This window comes from Phyllostomus hastatus, unplaced genomic scaffold, assembly GCF_019186645.2.
Source record: "Phyllostomus hastatus isolate PE091 unplaced genomic scaffold, TTU_PhHast_1.1 phas_contig_98, whole genome shotgun sequence".
NCBI lineage: Eukaryota > Metazoa > Chordata > Mammalia > Chiroptera > Phyllostomidae > Phyllostomus > Phyllostomus hastatus.
In genome coordinates this window covers 13311050-13333930 of record NW_025333999.1, presented here as the reverse complement: position 1 = coordinate 13333930, position 22881 = coordinate 13311050, and the positions used below count along the sequence as shown (strand labels likewise).

Here is a 22881-nt window from a genome sequence, read left to right as displayed (position 1 = left end):
TGTTATTGTTACTCTTTTGCCTCTTGGTATTTCACACTTTATAAATGACTTGAGGTCAACTTCGCTATTGGGGGTTTTTTGTCAAGCATTTTTTTAATTTGTGTGTTTATTTTCTAGCCAAGATGCTTATAGACTTGTTTTTCCAATCAAAATTTTAAAATGTCTCCTAGAGTCCTGGTCAATGTGGCTCAGTTGTTTGGAGTATCTTCCCATACACCAAAAAGTTGCGGTTTTGATTCCCAGTCAGGGCACATACCTAGATTTCAGGTTCCATCCCCAGTTGAGATGGGTATGGGAGGCAACTGATCAAAGATTCTCTCTCTCTCTGCCTAAACATATCTTCACGTAGGATTTTGAAAAATGCCTCCTGGCTTTGGCTGCTGTGGCTCAATGGATTGAGCACTGGCCTGCAAACCAAAGGGTCACCAGTTCGATTCCCAGTCTAGGGCACATGCCTGGGTTGTGGGCCAGGTCCCCAGTAGCAGGGCTCATGAGAGGCAACCACACATTGATGTTTCTCTCCCTCACTTTCTCCATCCCTTCCCCTCTCTAAAACTAAATAAATAAAATCTTTTTAAAAAAATGCCCCCTGGAAGTTTCTGATTTGGAGAATTAAGTTTTCATAGTTATTCCCTGGAACCTGTGTGAATTTTTAACACCCAGTCTACAGGTAGTCCTTCTGCACAATCACTTCTCTGCTTTGTGTTCTCCTGGACATCACACTACCTGTCTTTTGGATCTCCATATCTGCCCCCATTTGTTTGCTTGCTTTTTCCTTATATTAGTTATCTTTCTCCTATTTCCTTCTGACTTTCATTTGACTTTCTCATTTGTGTTGTATTTTACCTGTTGTATTTGTGTTGTAGTTAGATTTAATAATATGCAATATCCTCCACATTCTATCCATCCATTGCATTTCTTCAGCACATTGTTCTGTCTTCATTATTGCCAATGCTTATTTTATAAACCCAGTTGCTCCTTAAGTCTCATTTCTATACAACTTAGAGATTTTCTTTCATATCAGTCTTTTAAATATGGCCTTTGCTGTAATTCCTCAGATTGATATTCTCTACTGAATAGCTGAATCTTTTCACATGAACAATAATTCTCTTTTTGTTCAACTGCATAGAGGACAACCTAGCTATAAAATGTTAAATGGGCTCTGTTTGGAACTGGGTGGGTCCCTGTCCAAATCTTTCAGACTCAGATTAAGGAAAGAAGAAAATAATTATCACTGTATTTAAGTTTGCCAGAGTGCAGATGGAGATATTCATAAGTAGCAAACAAGGAGATGGAAGGGAAGGTTTCACTATCATGGGGTAGAGTCTGTTCTGTTTGCTTGGCACGGAGGATACAGTGGCCTCTCCTCTGGGTATGACTGGACCCCTGGGACCCCTGTCTCAAAGAGCTTCCTTTCACTCATCGACTGACCTTGCCTGGAAAAACCAAGGGGCTTCCCACTCCGGGGGGACCTCAGCACTGTTACTCTTCTCAGACCTTTGAATAGAGCTGAGATTTGTCTTGAAAAGCTACCGCTTGAGTCTGCCTGTGTCCTCAGGGTCTGTTACTTCAAACCCTGGAGGTGTCACTGAGCAACAATGGGCATCCATCTTACCTTTGGCCCCTGTTCTTGAGGTAAACTAAGGACTTCTCTGTCCTTCATTCAGGATGGTCATGTCCAAATTCCAGAAATTCCCCAGGTTCTGGCTTATGAATACTGCCCTTCCCTGGTGTTTTAGCCACTATATAAAATTTTATCTATCTCTGTATTCTTTTAGATTTATTAAGAATTTAGAAAGGGGATGGGGAAGTTCACCTTGATCTAGAAGTCGCTGCCTCAGCTTGCGCACCTTTTCTCATTGATACCAAGGTTTGAAACAGAAATGAGAGTAACCTGAGCATGATCACCTCCATTGGTACCTTGGCAGTTTGTGGTTCAAGACAAAGCAGTGAAAGGAAGATCCCTGTGGGGCTGGACACTGCCAGAGGCCCTGCACACACTGTTCTGTCAGCCGAGCCTCCTCTTGTGGCCCTGAGCACAAGATTAGATGAATCTTGTCAAGCATTTAATAAGTCTCTTTCCAGGAAAAAGAAGTGAATTGGTTCACATATCTGATGTGATAGGTGTTGGACCAGTTGAAGGTGTTGTAACAGGACACCATAGACTGGGGATCTCAGAGTGTGAGATCAGGGTGTAGCGTGGTTGCCTTTTAGTTAGGGCATCCTCCTGGTTCACCGATAACCAGCTTCTTTCTGTATCTTCACATGGTGGAGAGAGAGCAAATTCTGGTCCTTCGTCTCCTTATAAGGGCACCAATCCCATTATGGAGACTGCACCCTCACGACCTCATCTAACCCTAATTATCACCCAAAGTCCCACCTCCAAAGACCATCATATGGGGTGTCAGGGCTTCATCATCTGTATTTTGGGGGAGCACTTTGTGCAGAGCAGTGCTGTGTGCACGCCCTTTATTGCATTGAATTGAATTCCCAGAACAGGCCTATAAGGTAGCAATTGCAGTGCTCATGCAGAAAAGCAGAGAGTGGGGCACAACAGGGATGAAGTCACATCATGCTGGAGCTACTTGGCTGCCTTTCCTGGAACAGAAGAGAGGGATCTGGCTACAAGTTAAAAACCCTGGCTTCTGACTCCTCATCTGTAGAAAACAGGGCTTGCATGAGACCAGTGGCTTTCAAACTTCTTAGCTTCAAAACTCCTTGTTCACATAAAATTCTACTCAGAAGCCCAAGATATAAGACAGATAACAGCAGCACTGCACCAGTTGAAGCAGCTGGGGGACCCTGGGTCCAGAACACTCAGTCGTCACTCCTCCCTGCTGGCAGCACGGCAATGCCACTGGGGGCCTCTGGAACACCGCTCACTTGGAACTCTTGGAACTGACAGTGTCTGATTGAGGTATCTGGAGAAGCTCAGGAAGGGTTAGGGTGTGCATTTTCAAATGAGGGGGAAGCTGACAAAGGGCCCACCAGCTGTCGTTTTTTTCTGGAATGCTTGAACAGTGGTTGTTTTTGCCCAAAAAGGATTTGAGATGGGAGCATTGCACTCTTACCTTCTTGTTTTTCCCCCTGAGCTATCCACATTTACCTTGTTGCTAGTGAGAAATCTGCTGCTTACAAGTTGATCTTATAGTTTGATCCATTATAATGAAAAATGTTTTTGAAATTTACCTGCAATCTGTCACGTGTTTCTTAAAATGATTTTGCTGCCATTAGGAAATAATGAAAAGACAATCTTAGAAATTGGTTTTTTAAAGGAAATTCTAGGAGAAAATGAAATCCCAGGAGAAAAAGCTATTCCTAAGGAAATCATAGCAGTAGTTCTCCTCCAGGGGTGAGTGTGCCCCCCAGGGGACATTTGGCATGTGTGGAGACCTTTTTGGTTGTCACAATGGCACAATGGGGTCAAGAAATGCACTGGCATCTATCAGGCAGAGGCCAGGGGTGCTGCTAAACATGCTACTATGCAAAGACAGAGCCTAGCACAAAGAATTATTCAGCCCAACATGACAGTAGCACCAAGATCAATAAACTCTGGCTTATCAGAATTCATAAAATCTATCAAAGTCTTTAGAAACACCACATTTAAAGCAGAACACCAATTTTGATAATTATTCATATTTTTACTGTGTTTCCAACATCTTAGCTAGTGATTACAAATAAACTGACATTTCCAGATGCCTTCAACCTACTATTTTTTGGTAACATTCGGTACCAAAAATTGACTACTCCAATTCCTATACTGTACTTTACATCCCAATGGCTATTCTGTAACTACCTATTTGTACTTTTTAATCCCCTCACCTCTTCACCCATTCCCCTGCACCTCCCTCCCATCTGACAACCATCAAAACACTCTCCTTATCCATGATGCTGTCTCTGTTCTCCCTGTTTGCTTAGTTTGTTTTTTAGATTCAATTGTTGATAGATATGTATTTAGTGCCATTTTATTGTTCATAGTTTTGACCACCTTTTTCTTAAATAAGTCCCTTTAACATTTCATAAAATAATGGTTTGGTGATGATGAACTCTTTTAGTTTTTCCTTGGCTGGGGAGCTCTTTATTTTCCCTTTGATTCTAAATGATAGCTTTGGTTCCTGCTTTTCCTGACTTTGATTATTTCTTACCAATCCCTTCTTGCCTACAAACTTTCTTTTGAGAAATCAGTTGACAGTCTTATGGGAACTCCCCTGTAAGTAACTATTTTTCTCTTGCTGCTTTTAAGATTCTCTCTTAATCTTTAACTTTTGGTATTTTAATTATGATGTGTCTGGGAGTGGGCCTCTATGTAACCATCTTATTTAGAACTCTCTGTGCTTCCTAGACTTGCATGTCTATTTCCTTCACCAAATTAGGGAAGCTTTCTTTCATTATTTTTTCAAATAAATTTTCAATTTCTTGCTCTTTTTCTTCTCCTTCTAGCACCCCTATGATGCAAATGTTGAAATTGTCCCAGAGGCTCCTTATACTATCCTCGATGTTTTGGATTCTTCTTCTTCTTGTTCTGATTGGTTGTTTTTAGCTTCCTTATGTTCCAAATCATTCACTTTATTCTCAGCTTTATCCACTCCATTGATTCCCTGTAAATTTTTCTTTATTTAAATTAGTATATCTTTCAGAAATGAAAGATATACTAATCTTTCAGACTAAATCTTTTTTATACTGTTGAGGTTCTCACTAAATTCCTTGAGCATCCTTATAACCAGTGTTTTGAATTCTGCATCTGATAGATTGCTTATCACCATTTTGATTAGTTCTTTTTCTGGAGTTTTGATCTATTCTTTCATTTGGGCCACGAGTTTTTGTTTCCTCATTTTGGCAGCCTTCCCGTGTTCATTTCTATGTATTAGGTAGAGCTGTTATGATTCCCTGTCTTGGTAGTATGGTCTAATATAGTAGGTGTGCCCTGTAGGGTGCAGTGGCAGTTTCCCCATCACCCAAGCTGGATACTTGAGGTATTCCCTTTGTGTGGGCTGAGTACACCCTCGTCTTGCAGCTGAGCTTTGGTTGCTGTGGGCAGATCAATGGGAGAGATTTACCCAGGCCAGTTAGCTGCAAGGATTATCTGTGGCCACTGATTACCAACCCCCACCCTTCATGGAGGCTCAGCTTTGCAGAGACAGGGTTGTGGTGTTTGACATGATGGGTAGCTGTCCACTGGGCACACAGGCTATGCGGTTTCCTGGTAGATGCAGGGCAAAGTCAGTCTGAGGCCATGCATCATGAGCTACCAGGCAATCTGAGATGGCTGCTACTTGTTCTGAGCTTGGAAGTCCCAGGAGAAGCAAAGCTATGAACCTAGGCTATCTGCTGCTAGTGCTGGGTCTTGGGCCACTTAGCAAGGAGTATGGGGGCTGGAGGCTTATTGAGGCCAACTGTTGCTTCTTTGAGAAGATTTGGGAAGATGTGAAGGATGAGCCAAGACCAGCCATTTATATGGAAAAGTCACTTTTTACAGCTTGGGTGGGCCCATGTGTTAGGTGGGGCAAAGCCTCAAGGAAACACCAGGGCATGGGAAACAATGTGAGCCAGGTTGATGGAGTCTTAAATATGGCTCAGAAAAGGAGGGTTCAGAAAAGAAAAAATGGCCTCTGTCTACCATTCTGTCTGGGAGAAAGCTGTCTCCCAGCTCTTGCCCTGATGCCAGACACTTCGGTTCCTCCCTGTATGCCACTGGTGCCTTTTGAGTTGCTACCCCAGTGCTGGAGCTTAAAGGGAGTGAGTCTGAGTAAGTCCGTGTGTAGGTCTTTTAAGAGGTCTTTTGGGAGTCCAGAAGTTTCTTCCACTGACTCAATCCCCACTTGTTTTTACAGCCAGAAGTTATGGGGACTTATCTTCTTGGCACTGAATCCCTAGGCTGGGAGGCTTGGTGTGGGTCTATGACCCCTCACTCCTGAGCTATCTTCCCAAATTTTTATGCACCACACATGGGTAAGAGAGCAGCCCATCTATGTCTCAGTATCTCCACCCCTCCTACCAGTTTCAATAGATGTGGTTTCTTTAATTCCATAGTTGTTGGACTTCTCTTCAACTCAATATCAGATGGTTCTGAGTGATGGTTGTTCTATAGTTTAGTTGCACTTTCAGTGTGGTTCTGAGAGGTGAGCCATGTATACCCACATCTCCATCTTGACTGGAAGTCCCACATTACTTTTTGTTATTGAACTTTTGTAATGTTTTTTTAAAGACTTTATTTATTTTTAGCATGAGGGAAAGGAGAGAGAAACACGGTGAGAGAAGCATTGATATGAGAAAGAAACATTGATCAGTTGCTTCTTGTACATACCTCTGACTGGGACTGAATGTGAAACCCAGGTATGTGTCCTGACCAGGAATCAAACCAGCAACCTTTTGGTTTGCAGGATGATGCCCAACAACTGAGCCACACTGGTCAGTGCTGTAATAAGTTTTGATATTGCTACTCACTATTTTCTTTTACATTTTCAGAAGCTTAATGGAAACTTTCAGAAAAGCTATCTCTGTTTTAGAAAACTATATGTACACATTTCCATTGGAATTCCTAAGTTCAAAAGCCCTGAAGATGGAAAGTTCTACATTTCTAATTTGGGGCCAAAACTTGACCTGACCAGAACTAATTTGACACCAAACCCAATCTAAACACACATCAATCTAAACATTCTATAAGACATTTGATAATATAGATTTCAGAATATAGAGAACATAGAGTACAGAATACAAAATCTGTATTTTATATACTACATCAAGTTGCAGAAAGAGTTATATGTTTGATTGTGAGGTGCTGCCCCACACACCCACTGGTGGTCATCTACAGTGTGCCATATGTGACTATGTTACCTTTGTAAAATCTGAAAAATGCTAAATTCCAAAGCACACCTGACCCTAAAGATTTTGGAAAAGGAATGGTAAACCTGTATCATTCTATTAGGGCAATGCTGGCTTTTTCATGATGTGAAACATTCTGTGGATTTTCTCCTTTTGACTAGAAAAACAGGAGGAGAAGCAAATCATCACAGTGTGTAGGCAATGTATTAGGCACTTTATCTCCTCTTAAATCTTTCAAAACACAGATTCTATAGGAAAACTAATACAGTGGCCCTTGGCAGTGAAAAGTTGAGAGTGTTTTTCCTGACTCTTTTATAAATCAGACAGAACTATAAAGGAAAGCTCTGCCCTGAAGTCAAAGTTTTGCTTAGCTCCTGTGGATAGGAAACCAAAGGAAGTTCTCCTGCTGCTACTGGGCAGCTGGCAGCTGGTCTGGTGTGTGTGTGAGGACTGCATGCATCATCGCCTTTCACAGCTGTGTTCTGCCCTGTCCCTCCTGAGCAGAAGCAGACCAGCCCAGTCTCCTCTTACCCAACTGCAGCCCTCTGCGGCCATTGGGATATTTGGGATTTCCAGATAATTCTCCTCTGGCAAATTAGTTTACACAGTCTAGAATTTTGCATTTTCCTTGGTTTCTTTGGTTAAACATTATCCTTCTGGATCATTCTTTAAAATGAAAATGCCCAGGCTATCTATCACTGAGGTGCATACATTTAGCCCCTGGTTCATCCAATCCTACATTCTTAATCTATTTTTCAAGTGCTATTTTATTTAATTCCATAGGTCCCCTATAAAGTTATGAGGAGGCACTTTTTATCCTTGTTTTACCTGCCTAAGAAATGAGGCTCCTGGAGGCTCATTTGTCCAGTGCCTCCCAGCCAGTAACAGAAGGTTCACCATGAGTGTTCCTCTTTGGTGTATTAACTTCTTTGATAGAACTATGTTGATCAAATGGCAAACAAGCATTAGTCCTGCCACCACCTCTAGGAGAGAAGAGAAAATCCTACGCTCTCCACACTGACCTGTCATGATTGGCTCATATAATTTCCTGGATGAAGGGGAGACAGACATGAGAGAACTTCAAGCCAGAAAGAAGCCAAGACAAACAGAGGTGTGAGCAGAGAATCAGAGGATCAGGGAGTTACTTATTAACAGTGAGAGTCCAATGTTCATAGGGGGGTCTCAGATGTGTACAATTCTTATCCTGAACATGTTGATTAGACAAGAAGTATTTATGAATGCTCAGCATCTACTATGTGCTCTACTACTTAGCTTAGGGCCTAAGCTAAGTCTTCTGGAGGATGCTCAAAAAGACCTACTGTCTTTAAATCTAAATGGGGAGAAAAGGATAACCCCCATGAAAAAACAGTTATCAGGATAAGATAACATCCTTATAAATGCTCTCATGAAAACCTCTTAAAAGGCAGGATTTGAAAAGCCAAGTTCCAACGCAGGGGTGAGCATGGCCCATTTATGAACTCATGAGCTAATACCCAGGAGAGGGTGGCAGAGTGAGTGTGTGAATGTGAACATTCATGCAGGAGGGCCACAGAACACACAGATCAGGGTTGGTGGGACAGCAGTTTGGGGGAGAGGAGCCTTTTAGTAAGAGAACATGGTAGGGGAAGGGCTTTCAAGAACAACTATAAAGGACAGATGGACAAAACCAAGGGGAGGGGGAAACAAGGGAGGGCGGTGGAAATGGCTGAGTGAGGTCAGGGGGAGTGGTTGGGGTAAATGCAGACAACTGTACTTGAACAATAAAATAATTTAAAAAATAAAAATAAAAAATACTTAATGGATATCCCCTGTTTAAAAAAAAAGAGAGATAAAGAACATGGGGAGCTGCCAGGAACTGGAAGGCGGTAAGCAACTTGGTGGAGCAGGGTTGAGATGAGGTCAGATCATCCATGGTGGCAGGGTACATTGGAGTAAGACACTCAGGCTGAGTGTTAGGTTCAAGAGAGGACTAGGAGATCCAAGGCATGCAGAGAGCTGGGTCAGTACAGGCAGAGCTGGGGACCCTCAGAAGTGGCTTGCAGGAAGCAGCGTAGGAAAAACAAAGTGGAACATTTGAGCTCCAAGTGCGGGGTACAGGGCTGTAGAGCCATGGACAGAGATGCAGAAGGGGACATGTCTGTGAGACCATTTGCTTTACCATATTCAGCCTGAAATCATGATGCACCTATCAGTGAAACTATCAAGAGCTGTGCTGTTCAGGACTGAGCCTGTAGCCATATGTGGAGAATTAAATCCTAATTAAAATCCACTGAAATTAGGTATAGTCCCAACTTCAGTTCCTCATTCAAGCTAACCACATTGCAAGTGTGCAGGAGCTATTTATGGCTCCTGGCTGCTGTACTGGATGGGGCAGGCAGAGAACAAGGTTCATGGTCTCAGAAGATTCTGTCACACAGGACTGGTCTGGAGATTGGCATGAAATGCTAGTGTTGGGGTGAGGAGGGAGCTGTTGAGGTGAGGATTGGGAAGAGAGCAACACTAAGTTAGTGGGCCATTTCTCAAGGAGGAGGGCATGGGGCGGAACTTAAAGACATGTATGAAGTTGGGAGAAAAACACAGAAAAACAAACAAAAATTGCCTGGGGCTTGGAAAAGTGGGAGACTGAACTAGCATAATCCTGGCAACAAATGGAGGAGAAACTGTCAGTGAGGAAGGAGTGGTGCCAGTGTCAGATGCTGCATGCAGGGAGGTCAAGGACAAAGAGAACCAGGAAGAACTCAGGGTTTGGTAATCTGAGGCCATTTGCAACCTGGCAAACTCAGGAAGACATGAGAGAGATATGTACTTACAAAGGATTGCTCCTGCTGAGACCAGGGTGGGAGTTCTGGGCCTAGGAATGGTTCAGTGGAGGGGTGGGTGGGAGGGGGAGTGCGGGCATGGGGTTCTTACTAAGGAGGATAGTGGGTGGGGAATAGAGGTGAGGAGCACAGCCAGCTGCTGGGAGAAGAAGGAATAGCAATGAAGCATAACTTTCACCAGCAAGAACTTCACAGTCAATTGTTACTATTTTTTTCCCAAGAAAAGCAAGGTGTGTTAAAAGGGAAGGAAGGAAGGAAGGAAGGAAGGAAGGAAGGAAGGAAGGAAGGAAGGAAGGAAGGAAGGAAGGAAGGAAGGAAGGAAGGGGAAGAAGAAGGAAGAAGAAGAAGAAGGATGAGGGGGAGGAGGAGGAGGAAGAAGAAGGAGGAGGAAGAAGGAGGAGGAGAAGGAGAAGAGGGAGAAGGAGGAGGAGAAGGAAAAGAAGGAAGGAAAAGAGGAGGAGAGGAGGAGGGGGAGGAGGAGGGGTAAAAAGAAGAAGAAAAAGAAGAAAGAAGGAGGAGAAGGAGAAGATTAGGAGAGGGTGCTGTGAAAGCCTTAGCAGTTGGGATGGGATGGAGAAAGGGGGCATGAGGAGGGGCATACTTTGCAGAGTGGGGGTAGGGGGGCTGTACTGACTGGCAGCATTGGCCTCTGGGTCTGGAACAGCAGCTCAAAGCCAGAGGCTGTTCTAGCTTGGTTTGCTCACTTTGTGCTCTTGTCCCCCATTTCCCACCCACAAGATTCTTCCTTTGGACTGATTAAATTTTGGTTTGTTTTTCTAATGCATTAGACCTTAACATCTGTGCAGTGTTACTACCTAGCTTTCTAGATTTCTCCAAAACTGTTACAGATATACACGTGCACTGATTATGTGTCCATGTCAGTGTCATCTGTTTTAGATTGTAAGGACAAGGACAGAGTCTATTTAATGGGGCTCATCATACCACTATGAACAGATGGGCAATTAATTCAATACTATTCACTTGTGAAGGTCCATAATTACACTTGTATTTGAAAAGCTGCTTTTAAAAATAGATGTACACAGTTGAATATGTGGGGGTGCCTGTGTGTGTGTCTTGCCAACTCCACTGAGGGAAGATAATCCATCCTCCTTGCCGTTAGGGTAAAAAATTTTTAGAGATTGATTAATTTTTTATTTTAGTCTATTGTGGGCTGATACTAAATGCTTTTTGTGCATGATTTTTTTAGTCCTTGTAGGCATTTGGAGTGATAGGTGTTCTGATTCTCATTTCAGAGGTGAGGGGATAGTGGCAGAGGCTGCTTTAGGAATTTGCCCAGGGTCCTGCAGCAAGTACTAGTGGCAGAGTGAGATTGGAACCTGGTTCTCCCTGGCACCCAATCTCATGCCCTTCACATCCTCTGTGTTCTCAGAAGTGTGCTGAAGGGACCTGTCTATTCCTGCTGTCACAACTGTGTTGGCCACAGTGGTGATCATGCCCACATAAGGATGTGTTTTCTCTCTGCAGCCATAAATCTCCTCTCGTTACTGAGAGGTGGAAAATGGTTCAGGAGAAGTAACACAAATAACACCTCCTGGTGTCAACCCAGCCTCGACGGGGGACAAAAATGCTTAGCAACTCTTTCAAAGTATCCAAGACAAAACTTGACCTTTAAGCAGTTTCTCCATTTAGAGTTAAATTTGTCTTGAATAAATATGGTTTGAATAAATCAAGACCTCCTGTTTTAGCTATTTAACTGGGAAGGTAATATTTCCAATTCGATTTAAATTTTTTCTTTTGCCAAATTCCACAGGACAAGAAAAAAAAGGAATGCTAAAGTTCAAAATAAAAAGAAACTTCCCAGGAAGTGCATTGGTGCAAACTGTGGATATATGCGGGCATCATAAATATCACTTCTTACTTTCCAAACCTAAGTCTGGGGTTTCCATGGTAACTGCTTTTACCCCAGCTGGTTTGCATCATGTTTTTCTGTATAGAAGCCAGGGGAGCAGGACTCAGCTATGTCACAAAGTTCAGGTGTCACTATCAAATGGATCTCCTGGGACACATACCAGAAAGAAAAACATTGCATGTAATACCCTCTCCCACCCAAACTCTACCTTCCCAGAACTTTGCACTTTGCTACTGTGCTGACCAAGTGCTAAGGACATCAGAGTAGGCCATCCTCTCAAAGTCAAACCATCATCTGCCTCCAACTGTGACTTCTCCCTCTGTCGAACCGTGTGCACTGGAAGGTAATTGGTGTTGTGGCTTTTGATTTACTAATGTTGCATCCATCAGAGTGTCTTGGGTAACAGTGTTTCATAAACATCAGAATGTAGATTTGACAGTCCAGACCAAAGGCAAACTGGAGCAATTCCATCTTCCCTTCCTGTGACTCACCCAGGCTTCCAGATGGAAGTCATTTCCCGAGGTCACTGCAAAGCTCAGTACAAAGGTGTCTCATATGGAGAACATACGGCGTGAAGGCACCAGAGAAGCTGTACTGAGGGCCAGGGACTTCCGTTCCTCTTCTCACCCTTGACCTTGGCAAAGTGAGCCTGACCCTGAGAACTTCTCTCCAACTCGGGACTGTCATAGGAACATACGCCTCTCCTCTCCCCCACGCCCTTCTCGCCACCTGCACCCCAAGCCCTGCTCCTGTTTTCTAGACATAGTGGAGGAATTAAGGAAGAAACATGTCTCCTTGCACCAAACCATTTCCAGTTCTTAAAATAAATCCCAGCTTTCCTCTTCTGGGAAGCCACCCCAGAGTGGCCTAGGATCCCAAAATATCTTTTGTTTACTTTGTGCAGAAACATATTCAGAGCCTCCTGAGTGGCATTTACAAGCCGACCCCAACTCAAGGAGGAGGCCGACACTTACTTGAATCCAGTAAAGGCCCGTGATAATTACAGAGCTGTGGTTGAAAGAGGTTGCCATCCCATTTGGGGGACAATCTATCAAAAAAGTCTTCATAAAAAAAATGGCTTGACTGGCATGATCCATAGCCTTCTAATATAATTAGCATAGGCTTTACTTACTTCTGCATGCAAGTCTGTCTTTTCTCTGCTTCTGTTACAAAAATCTTGAGTGTGAAAACCTGGTCTTTGTTTTCTGGGTTGAAGAGCTGATTTAGAAGAGAGTGGCGAACATAAGGAGGGACCATATAGCCTTGACTCAGTCTTCCGGAATGAGAGGACAGATGGGAGGCTTTGCAGGCATTTTCTGTGAGCAGAGGCCCTGGGCAGACAGGGCATGGACAGCTCTGTGTGCTGCCTCCAGGTGGAGAAGCAGATTGACAACTGAGCCCAAAAGCTGAGGAAGGGGGGGATTCACATCCAGTCCTTTCATTTTCTACCATTTCTTCGCTACAAATGGTGCCTACATGTTAAGCAAGATTTCAATCTTCTGAATTACCCTGATCAGAAACTTCACAATTGCTTACTGTGTGCTGCAGGAAACTTCTTTTCCTCCATGCCTCAATTTCTCATTAGCAGAACAACAGGGTTGGCTTAGGTCATCGGCTCTTAAGGTCTAAATTGTATTCTACAGGCTTAGCCTAAATCAGTCTAAATTGGCTTTGAATGCCAGGGCCCAAACACAGTAGTAAGCACTAAATAAACATTTGTTGTATTAAATTAAAGAGACTCAAAGTCCACGTGTACATGTGAGATGACGAGACTGGTTGTGAAGAGCACAGAGACCCCAGCCAGCTGTGCCATGCTTGTATGACCAGCAGAACCAGGGGCTGGGGTTCCCACCTCTCATCAAGACTGGGAAGGAAACTTGGATCCTCAGGCTGACTCAGCATGGCTTCTTTAGATGTGGTGGCCTGGGCCTCCTGGTGTTAAATATTTAAATACAAAAGGGGAAAAATTAAATTATCCAAAATTGATAACTGTGGTCTTATAAACCAAAGAAAGTTTCCACATTTCTTTTGCTGCCAGAAAATAAAGCATGGTATGAAACATCTGCATGATTGAACACCTGCCCTGGTTTGTGCTCAGTTACTGGCTTCACTGTGCACAGCCTAGGAAGCAGAAGTCTTGTGACAGCCAACTGAGCAGCTCAAGCCAAAAAACAAAAAATTTGAATTGCCCTAATTCTAGGTTGTGGTGCTTCCACAACTTAGAGATGCTTATATTTCCCTGTTCTTTGAGTTGCCTTTAAAGAGAATAAAGGAATACATTAGGATAGGAATTAAATCCGGCAAAGATGGTATCACTCTGATCCCTAGACACATCTTCTCCATGCATGTTAGCTCATCGGGTAGGCCGAGGAATAGCCATGGCAAGTTTCAGAAAGCAAACCCCTTTCCCCTGTCATGGAAGACATCTCCACCATGCATGTCAGTCAGCCCTCAGGCAATGCCATGCCAGTCAGAGCCATGGAGGCTAATCAACTGCCCAAGGACTAGTATAGACTTTAATGTGACTCTTATACTATTTCTTGTCATTGTTTTTTCATGTAGATCCACACCCCACCTGAAACTATTTTAATTCTAAACAATCTATGTGGAACAAAAGTAAATTAAAACATTTTTGGTGGGGATGCAAAAATGCAGACAGATGCCTGATAGAGGGAGGTGAAGTCCATCTACTTTCTTTCTATTCACAAAGGCAAGTATTTTCCAGCCCTTAAGTGCTGAGACAGGTTGCATCCACCTTTGTTTAACAGTCACAGGTCTGGTAAGAAGAGGGAAGTCAAGGCCCATCGCCCAGTTAGGGAAGGGAAGGGCTGGGATTCAAACCCAGACCTTCTGACTCTGGAAGCAGGCCTTTCCCCTGCACCATGCTACCTTCCTGGACTGGTCACATGCTTCCCAGTAGTGCCCTGGCACTGTGTTCACCTGCAGGAAGCCTGACATGACCTGAGCACCTATCATTGCTACCGCTCATCCCAAATGTCCCTGCTGGCCCCTGCTGGCCCCTCCTGCAGAAGACAGAGCAAAGCACTCCCTTGTGAATAATGAGCAGAGATTTTTTTGAGATTTCTAAGATCTCTTTAGTTTAAATTGCAAACTTGGTATATGAGAGGCTACTTGTCTGCTCTTACATAACATGCCTGCTGTTTTGGACCGTGGCAATGATGTGAGCAATGCCGTGTTGGTTAGGGCCATGGAGCCTAAATAACTTGCTCACTAATATAGTAACCGTGCAAAAGTCTGATATTTATACTGTTTTTGAGAACTGTGGATTATTTGAAATTCTTCTCTTAACACAGTGATACAGTCTAACAGTATCATTAGCCCAAGGACTCTGGGTAATTTGAGGACTTTCTTTTCCCTTTAAGAATATGAGTCAAGAAAGGTGGAAAGGCACTTGTGTGCTTAAGATGCTTTGGTTCCTGGGGCCATGAAGTTTCCCACTGAGTAGATCAGTATCTAGTTCCTTGTTCCTTGTGTGGCTCCTTTAAGGAGTGGGCTCCTGAACAGACACTTCAGGTGACTTCCAGCTCTGTCACCCAACCCTTTGGGCACATCACTGGAGATCTCCATGGGGATTTGCATTTCTTGCCCAACAAATGGGGCTTGTTTAAGAGCTTCTCCAGTTACTCAGAATATTATTGGAGAGTCATGTGAGGGGAAAGATTTGAGTGCTATAAAAAGTTAACTGTTATAAAAATGTAAGATTGTCTTATTATGTAGATGACAGGGCATGAAGAATTGTCTGCTAAAGTGGGAGCCAGTCTGCCAGCCATGTGGTTGGAACAGCGCAGCCAGTAGACAGGTGCCCAACGCTGGCTGCTTGTCACTGGGCTGTGACAAGAGTGAGTGTCAGAGACATTTATGGCGGTGTGACAGGGTAGTTTTATGTCTGTTGAACATAATAGTAAAAATTGGGCTTTGTAATTTTCTTGGTATTTTTATTTTATTTTTAGTCATTTATCTTTCTTACATTTAAAAAAAGTACTGGTACACAACAAACTCGGAAAAGCCAGCCCTTCACACACATGACTCGAGAAGCTGTGGTATGGGAGATCAAAAGTCCAGGAGACAGTTGGAAAATTAAAAGTCTAGGTTTTACCCACCCAGAGAAAGTCCGACCAGAAGTGGGAAACGTGAGTCCCTTCCAACTGGGTCTCTCCTCTCCCCAATATTTGGTGACCTGTAGATGCAGAGGGCAATCTCTGATGACCTTGGAGACCCACCCAGGACTATCAAAAGGAATATAAGCCCAAACCAGAGGGCTACAGCACTTTCCTAGGACAGGACTGAGGACAACAGGACTCATGGCTCTTTTTCTGGGCTGATGGAGCCTGGATGGAGGGAACCATAAGATGAAATACCATCCACAAGAGGCCCATGGTCATCTGGGGAAGGAGAGAATGCTAATCTCCGTGTCTGGGCACATCAGAGGGGGCTGAATGATCAGCAGACAGCCTGATTTCTATTTTGGTATTGATATCTGTAAGTCAATGTTTTTATATATATTTTAATATCAATTAGGGCACATTCATTTAGGCTGTTCATCCTTAGGTATTCCTCCAGATGAAATTTAGAATTGTCTAGTTCTAAAAAACTTGGTTGGACTTCTATTAACTTATATATTAAATGAATAAAATTGTTACCATCACAGTACAAAAAGTCCACATCCATGAATGAATCATTTCATCAGTGAGTTAATTTTTATAGGCTTCTCCTTGTTCATTCTATACATTTCTTATTAAATGTATCTATCCCCAGATATTTTAGATTTTTATTGTCACTGTGAGTGGAATCTTATCCCCCATTACTTTCTGATCATTGTATAAGAAAGCTATGGATTTGAATATATTTCATCTTTAACCAGCCACCTTCCCACTCTCTTATTACAGTTCTAATTTTGGAGGATTATCCAGGTATAAAAATTATTCATCTACATTTACTAACTCTGGTCCTCCTTTCAATGCGTATAACCTTTTTCTTGGCGAATTGCATTAGCTATTATTTCCAGAAGATTGTTAAGTAAATGAAGATATCCTGTTAAAACGTGACAAGCTGCTGGATCTTCCACATGAATAGAAACATAGAACTCAAAGCTCTGTCCCCCTCCTCCTCCTCCTCCTCCCCACCATTATTTCTCAAACACTTGCTGAGAGAAGTAAAATCTCCTTCAGGTGATGGTGAAAGCCAACCTTGGAAGAAATATGCAAGTTGAAAGATTTGTCTGTGCTTTGCTTTAGTAATATGGTACAAGAAAGAAAGTGTGGGATTGAAGGATGGATTATATGTTTAATTGTGAGGTTCCTACTTTTTATAGCATCTTAATTGGTCTCCCAAGGATACCTGAGTCACCACTGGGCTTTCTGGGTAGGGCTGGCTCAGTGCAGTTGCCTCAATTTAACACCACCTTATATCTCTCTGCCTCCCAGGGAGACAGAGGGATGTCCTTCTGAGATCTTTGTGTTTTATGCTTGATTTCAATTAGAACCCGTCTTCAAGTTAGCAGCCCTAACAAGCAAAGGGAGACAAAATATATCCCTTGGCTCTATTTCCAACCCATTCAAAAATAGAAGGCGGTCAGAGTTCTCTGGAGTGTCCACTCAGCTGGGAGGCTGGGAGGCTGGGAGGCTGGGCACCTGGTTTTCATTGTGACAAAGTCAGGGGACCTCATTAGACAGCATAAGCACTTGAAATTGCCCAGGCTGGAACTGCCTTGGGTTCCCCCTAGAATGGAGTCTGGTTAGACTTAGAATTGTTAGCATGGGAAATGAATTTAAGATCTGAGAATCAAAGAGGCCACTCTTTTCCTCTGCTTACTCTTTTTCTTTATACACCTGTACACCCACTAGAGCTGTAATTTCACAGCTGTGCATGAATGTGATCTTGCCACCTTGTGTAGGAGCCTTCCCCTAGGACTGAAATGCTCATCGCCCAGAGCTGGGAGTGCTGATGGCTCACAGCTCACAGCTCACAGCACAGTCTCACCACCCAGTGATCACCCTCTCCTTATGGGACCTGCCTCCCTACTGGGAGCAGCAGCCCAGGTCCTATGCCAGGTGTTTGTCCTAATTGGGACAACAGTCCAGAGCACTCCCCACTCCACTGGGACTGGCCAAAGCCAGCCTGCTTCACAACCCACAGGTATGATTCTGAAGGCACCGCCCACAAACCTCCTGCAGGTACACCTCCCCCTGGAGTCAACACTTCCAGAGTCTATAGTTCAGTTCACTTCCTGGACCAACACAATCTGTTACAATCTGCTACCAATTTTAGTGGCATCATTTTGCTTTTTTTTCTTGCTAGTTCCTCCTTGTCCTTTGTCCTATATCCTAACATGAGCCCCACTGATGGACCTCTCCCAAGAAAACACATGTTCACAACCTGTTCTCTATTTGCCTGCATCTTCCTTTATTCGTTAAATCCTCTACAAAAGCCCCCTGTAGTCCAGGACACTCGTAGCTCTCTCTGTCAATGGGAACTCTCTAGGTTTCCCAGCTCTACCTCCAAATAATGGTGCACATTTGTTACAGAGGTGCTTATGAGCGCAGGTGCTTCTGTGGGATAAGACCCCTCGGGTGCTTGCTGGTTTAAATGGGTTGCATGTTTTCAATTTTAACAGATGTTGCCCAATGACCTTTTTAAGACTCTGTCTCCCCATGTCACCAGCAATGAGGAGAGTTCCCTGCTCCTCATGTTCCCACCTTAAGATGAAAGTGATGATCCCTGATCAGGTCTCTGTTCAGGCCTCAGTCACTTCTCACCACAGACCCACCTTGTACCTTCTCTGTTGAAAAGCAGGAGAGTTTGGTGAGAGGAAGCCAAGGCTGAGGGGCTTTCTAGGGGCTTGAAAGCCCCTCAACCTCCAGAAAGCTCCTTCCTCCAAATGCATGAGAAATATGGAGACCAGCAGGGCCTCTTCTCCTGCTCCAGCCTGTAGCCTGAGGCCCATGGCTAGGGTGGGTGTGAACCGAAGCCTCAGGGGTCCCAGGGCATGAGGAGCTCTGTGGGGCAAAGGTGGGGTAAGGATAGCAGGGCAGAAGCCTCATGCAGAGTGTTCCCCCAGCATCCACAGGTCTTTAGCTAGTTCCTTGCAGGTGTAATTATGCTCTTCTTGTCCCTGAAAACAAACAAGAAGAGAACCGGCATGTCCCTGATGTCCCAGGCTGGAAAAAGGGAAGATTGGGGTGGTTTCTTCCAATCTTTCCAAAATGAGGAAAATCTATCAAGGGTATTTGGGCATTCAGATGCATCCCTTCCAATGTCCAACAAGAAATTGTATGTGAACTGGCAATCCTGTGACCTCTACACCCTTTCCAAACTTGCCAGGACCAGTGATGGGGATGGTGGGGAGCTGGCTGCCGGAGATGCATCTGTCCTGCCTGGCCGGGTACTGGGCACAAAATGGCGCAGATAGGCTGTCCCTGCCTCAGCATCTCCACATCTCCTCACCCCTTCATGGTGTGAAATTAAGCTGACCCTAGATTCTATTACTGTGGCACAGAATCATTATCCCTAATAAGCATTTCACAACTCAATCTATTTTTACTGATTGTTTTAAATCTTTCTTAAATCTTTTATAGGCATGCTATGATTTTAATCTTCTTATCGTCCATGTGAGAGTTTGACAAATCAGCAGGGGATTTTGCCTTAGTTGCCAAGGACCCATGCTTTGCAGCCTTCCACCGACCCCAGGTCCCAGGCTGCCTCCAAAGCATTAGAAGAGAACTCAGCCAAAGTTATGAAGTTATGGTCTTCAGTGAGAACAGTATCTCAGGCTTTTGTTGAGCCATTTAATCTTGTGAAAATAAGTAAAGAAAGAGGGAAGAAAGTGTGTGAGAGAGAGAGAGAACCCACCTGACTGCATGGGGAGGCTGTTGCAGTGACCCAGGTCAAGTCAGCAATGAGAGGCTGCAGAGTCATGTTTCAGTGTTCTTGAGTCACTGACCCAAAGCCCAGAGGGAGCAGTTGGCACTGTGGTAGAATCTGGACCACTCTTTTTCTAGCATCATCTCAGAGTAGGAAAATAATTGGGGTTTTGGCAGCTGAGGTAACTGTTGGCAGAAGAGCTTATTTCTCACTTAATTCTCTAAGTAAACCTTCATCTCTGCAGACTCTTGCCATAGCTACACTGAGGAGGGTTCGGCCATGCTGTCCCTCTGCCAAAACATCTTCAGTTTCACCTTCTGTTAACTCTCCCCCTTATGTGTTAAAGGAATACTGTCTGACTCAGAGCTTCAGCCCTTCATGGCCACTTCCTGATAGTCTGGATGCCTGTTATCCTCATGGTCAAGAATAAGGGCTATCTGGTGACCAAGGCTGGGGGTCTGGAGATGGCAGAAGAATGCAAGGCTCAGGGTGACAGGAATAATACTGTAAGGAGCATCACAATTTCATACTTCAGTGACTCCAGATCCTACCCTTTCATTGAAAGCAGGGCATCCATGGCCACCTCCAAGGCTCAAGGGCAGGCACAGAGGGAATAAGCCATGAAGCATGTCTTGCTAATAGTGGTCTTGAGGGTCCAGTCAGCCTTCCATCCTCACAGGGGACTAACAGGCGCTGCCTAAGAGCATCCCACAGTGTCGGGGGAACAGCTCTGGGGGGTGGGTGTTAAAGTGGTGGTTTTCAAACTGTAGTGACCATAAGAATGACCTAAAAGCTTATTAAATATGACAAATTCCCAACCCTGCCCCCAGAAATTCTGCCTCATGTGGGCTGGGGTAAGTCCTTTAGTTCTGACACAGAGTATTGAGTTGAGGCTGTTAGAACATTACACATGCTGATGTTCTGTTCAAGTATCTGGCATTCCTTCTCCCTGCGGTACCACAACCCAGCCCTCCCTCCACACCCTTGGTGTGTAGGAGGTGGAGCTACTATTTCCTGAAGGAGTCAGCCTCTGCTCAGCTTGCCTGAGCCTTAAAGTGTCAGGGTATTCACTATTTCCTCTGAAGACACCAGAGTATGAGGTGGGGGACAAAAAAACAGAATTATCTTCTGGAGGGCAGGCCCCTTATAATACAGGCTTCCCACACTAAAGGAGTGTTCTAGAAACCCAACCACATCAGTGAACCAGCTGGTATTGTTGTGAGAGGCTGCTTTCAGCCTCAGTGAGTTGTTTTTGAAGACTCTTTCAACATATTTGCCCATTTCATGATGGGTAATTTACAAGCACACCTGACAACATGGAACTCAGTTTTCAGCAGTTTTTGGCCAAAAATGGCATGACCTTCATGTCCCACTCTCCCTGTTCACCCAATCTCAGCCTGAGATCCAAATATTTTTTTGTTTCCCCGATGAAAAAAGTCCTGAAAAGGAAATGTTTTGACAATGTAGAAGAGATGAAACAAAAAACAGCAGAAGCACTAAATTTTAGCATCAAAATCAACAAGTTCAAAAACTGTTTTGCACAGTGGAACAAACATCTTGATAGGTGTATTGCATCAAATGGAAAGTACTTTGAAGGTGACTGAAATTTAAACATGTAAGAATAAAGAAACAATTTTTATAAATAAATCCCAGGTTTTCTGTGTCCCTCCTCATATGTAGGGCTATCTACCAGAGGCATGCTGTGTTACGGAATTACATATCTTTTTTTAACCTTTAATTAATTTTCTGTTAGGCTGTTCTTATTTGTCCTGTTGCTGCCTCATTGCCCATGTTTGTAATAAACTCTGAACACAGGCTCTTGTGCTCTGAAGCGGGTTCCAGTGGCCTCTCTCTGACACGTGACTCAGCATTTTATCATAGTGCCTGTTGTTTATTTGCTGTCATTGTTGTTTTATTTCTCCATTTATTGAATCATCCATCTTTTCCTGTCATTTCTTTTATGTGTGTAGATTATAACATAGTTTTAAGTGCTAAGGAAAATCTCATTAGAATTATATTTGTTGAAAATATGAGGTAAATTGGAATTTTTGTGATATTGTTCTATCTTTCAGGGACATGCACCTCTCTTCATTTTCTCATTTTTAGAATATTCTTCAGGAACTGCCTGATTTTTCTGTTGTCCTTTGCCAGTGCAGCTCTGTTTTATGAATACTAGTAGTAGCCATGAGAATCTGCCTCATTTTGTGGTTATTTTATTGTCAGACAGATATTTCCTCCTGTTGATCATATGATCTTGAGTGCAGCAAGGCTATCCAGACTCTGGCTTTGGCAGTGCCTGAGGCAGGCAGGCAGGCTGCTGGTGGCTCTGCAGGTCAGGTGGGTGGTGGTTCAGTCCCCAGCTCAGGTAACAGCTGGAGGCACTACCATACCTGGCTCTGCTGTACTGAGTGTGATTCTTTTGCAAAATTATGTTGTGCCAGACACCATAAACTTCACATGTACCTCCTCATGCATACAGCCCCGGAAGGGAGTTACTGCTATTATTTGAGTTCAAAAAAATGAAACAGAAATGGAGGACTCCCAAGGTTACATGATGTCACCCTCAGATCTGCTGTGTGGCAAAGGCACGCCTGAGACTAGGTCCTGAGCTCCTACTCAGGCTGTCCTGTGTCCATGATTATGACATGGTTACAAAATGGAAGTGTTTGCTAGGTGACAGGCATGATTGCCATTTCCAGTGTTTAGGTCAAGTGACTATTGGGCCACCTACCACAAAGACTTGCAGGACTGAATTCACAGCCTACAGCTTCAGTTAGTGGAGGAGAGTCCTGAAGGGAGTGTAGTCAGTCTAAAACCAGAGGACTTCATCACAGTGTGGCAATGCCAGCATCACACAAGTGGAAGGAAGGAAGGCATGAAGGTGGGAAGGTGGGAAGGTGAGAAGGCAAGAAGGCGGGAAGGCGGGAAGGCAGGGAGGGAGGGAAAGGAAGGGAGGGAGGGAAGAAGGAAAAGGAGAGAAAGAAAGTCCTTGGCATCCCAGCTGCCCCCAATCTTTAAATCCTCTCTTCCATAGGCTGACAAGAAGCACATTTACATTAAGGGGACACTAGCTGATGAAGGACCCAGGCTTACCCTTTCCAGGCACAGTGTTTGCACTTGAACAACAATAGGGACGGGGAAGAGAGTGAGCATCCTTGAGCTTATTGCATCACGGCTGCAATGAGCCATGAAAACTATAGTTATGGCATCATCTTGTGCCAGATATTTGAACTGGTAAACAGATACTACACTTGATCTTAGCCAAAAGGCCGAGAAGTGATCATGCCAGTTATTTGAAAAATCAAGTATTCTATTGTCATATTAAATCATAATGATAAAAATGTTAACATTTATTTAGTGCTTACAATGTGCCAAATGCTGTATTAAGCATGCATCATGTCATTCATCCTCACAGCAATACCATGAGGGAGATTCAGATTTTGTCCTCCAAGTTACTGATGAGGAGAATGAGGTTGAGTGCATTAAGGA

General features: G+C 43.8%; 1 protein-coding gene and 1 pseudogene across 4 annotated transcripts in view; one reads left to right on the top strand and one right to left on the bottom strand.

Moving 5' to 3' along the window:
- Nucleotides 1-22881, top strand: part of ADRA1A (adrenoceptor alpha 1A) — a 107006-nt gene that overhangs the window by 17241 nt on the left and 66884 nt on the right. The gene's annotated exons all lie outside the window — the stretch shown is intronic.
- On the bottom strand, nucleotides 22533-22673 carry LOC123828627 (annotated as a pseudogene).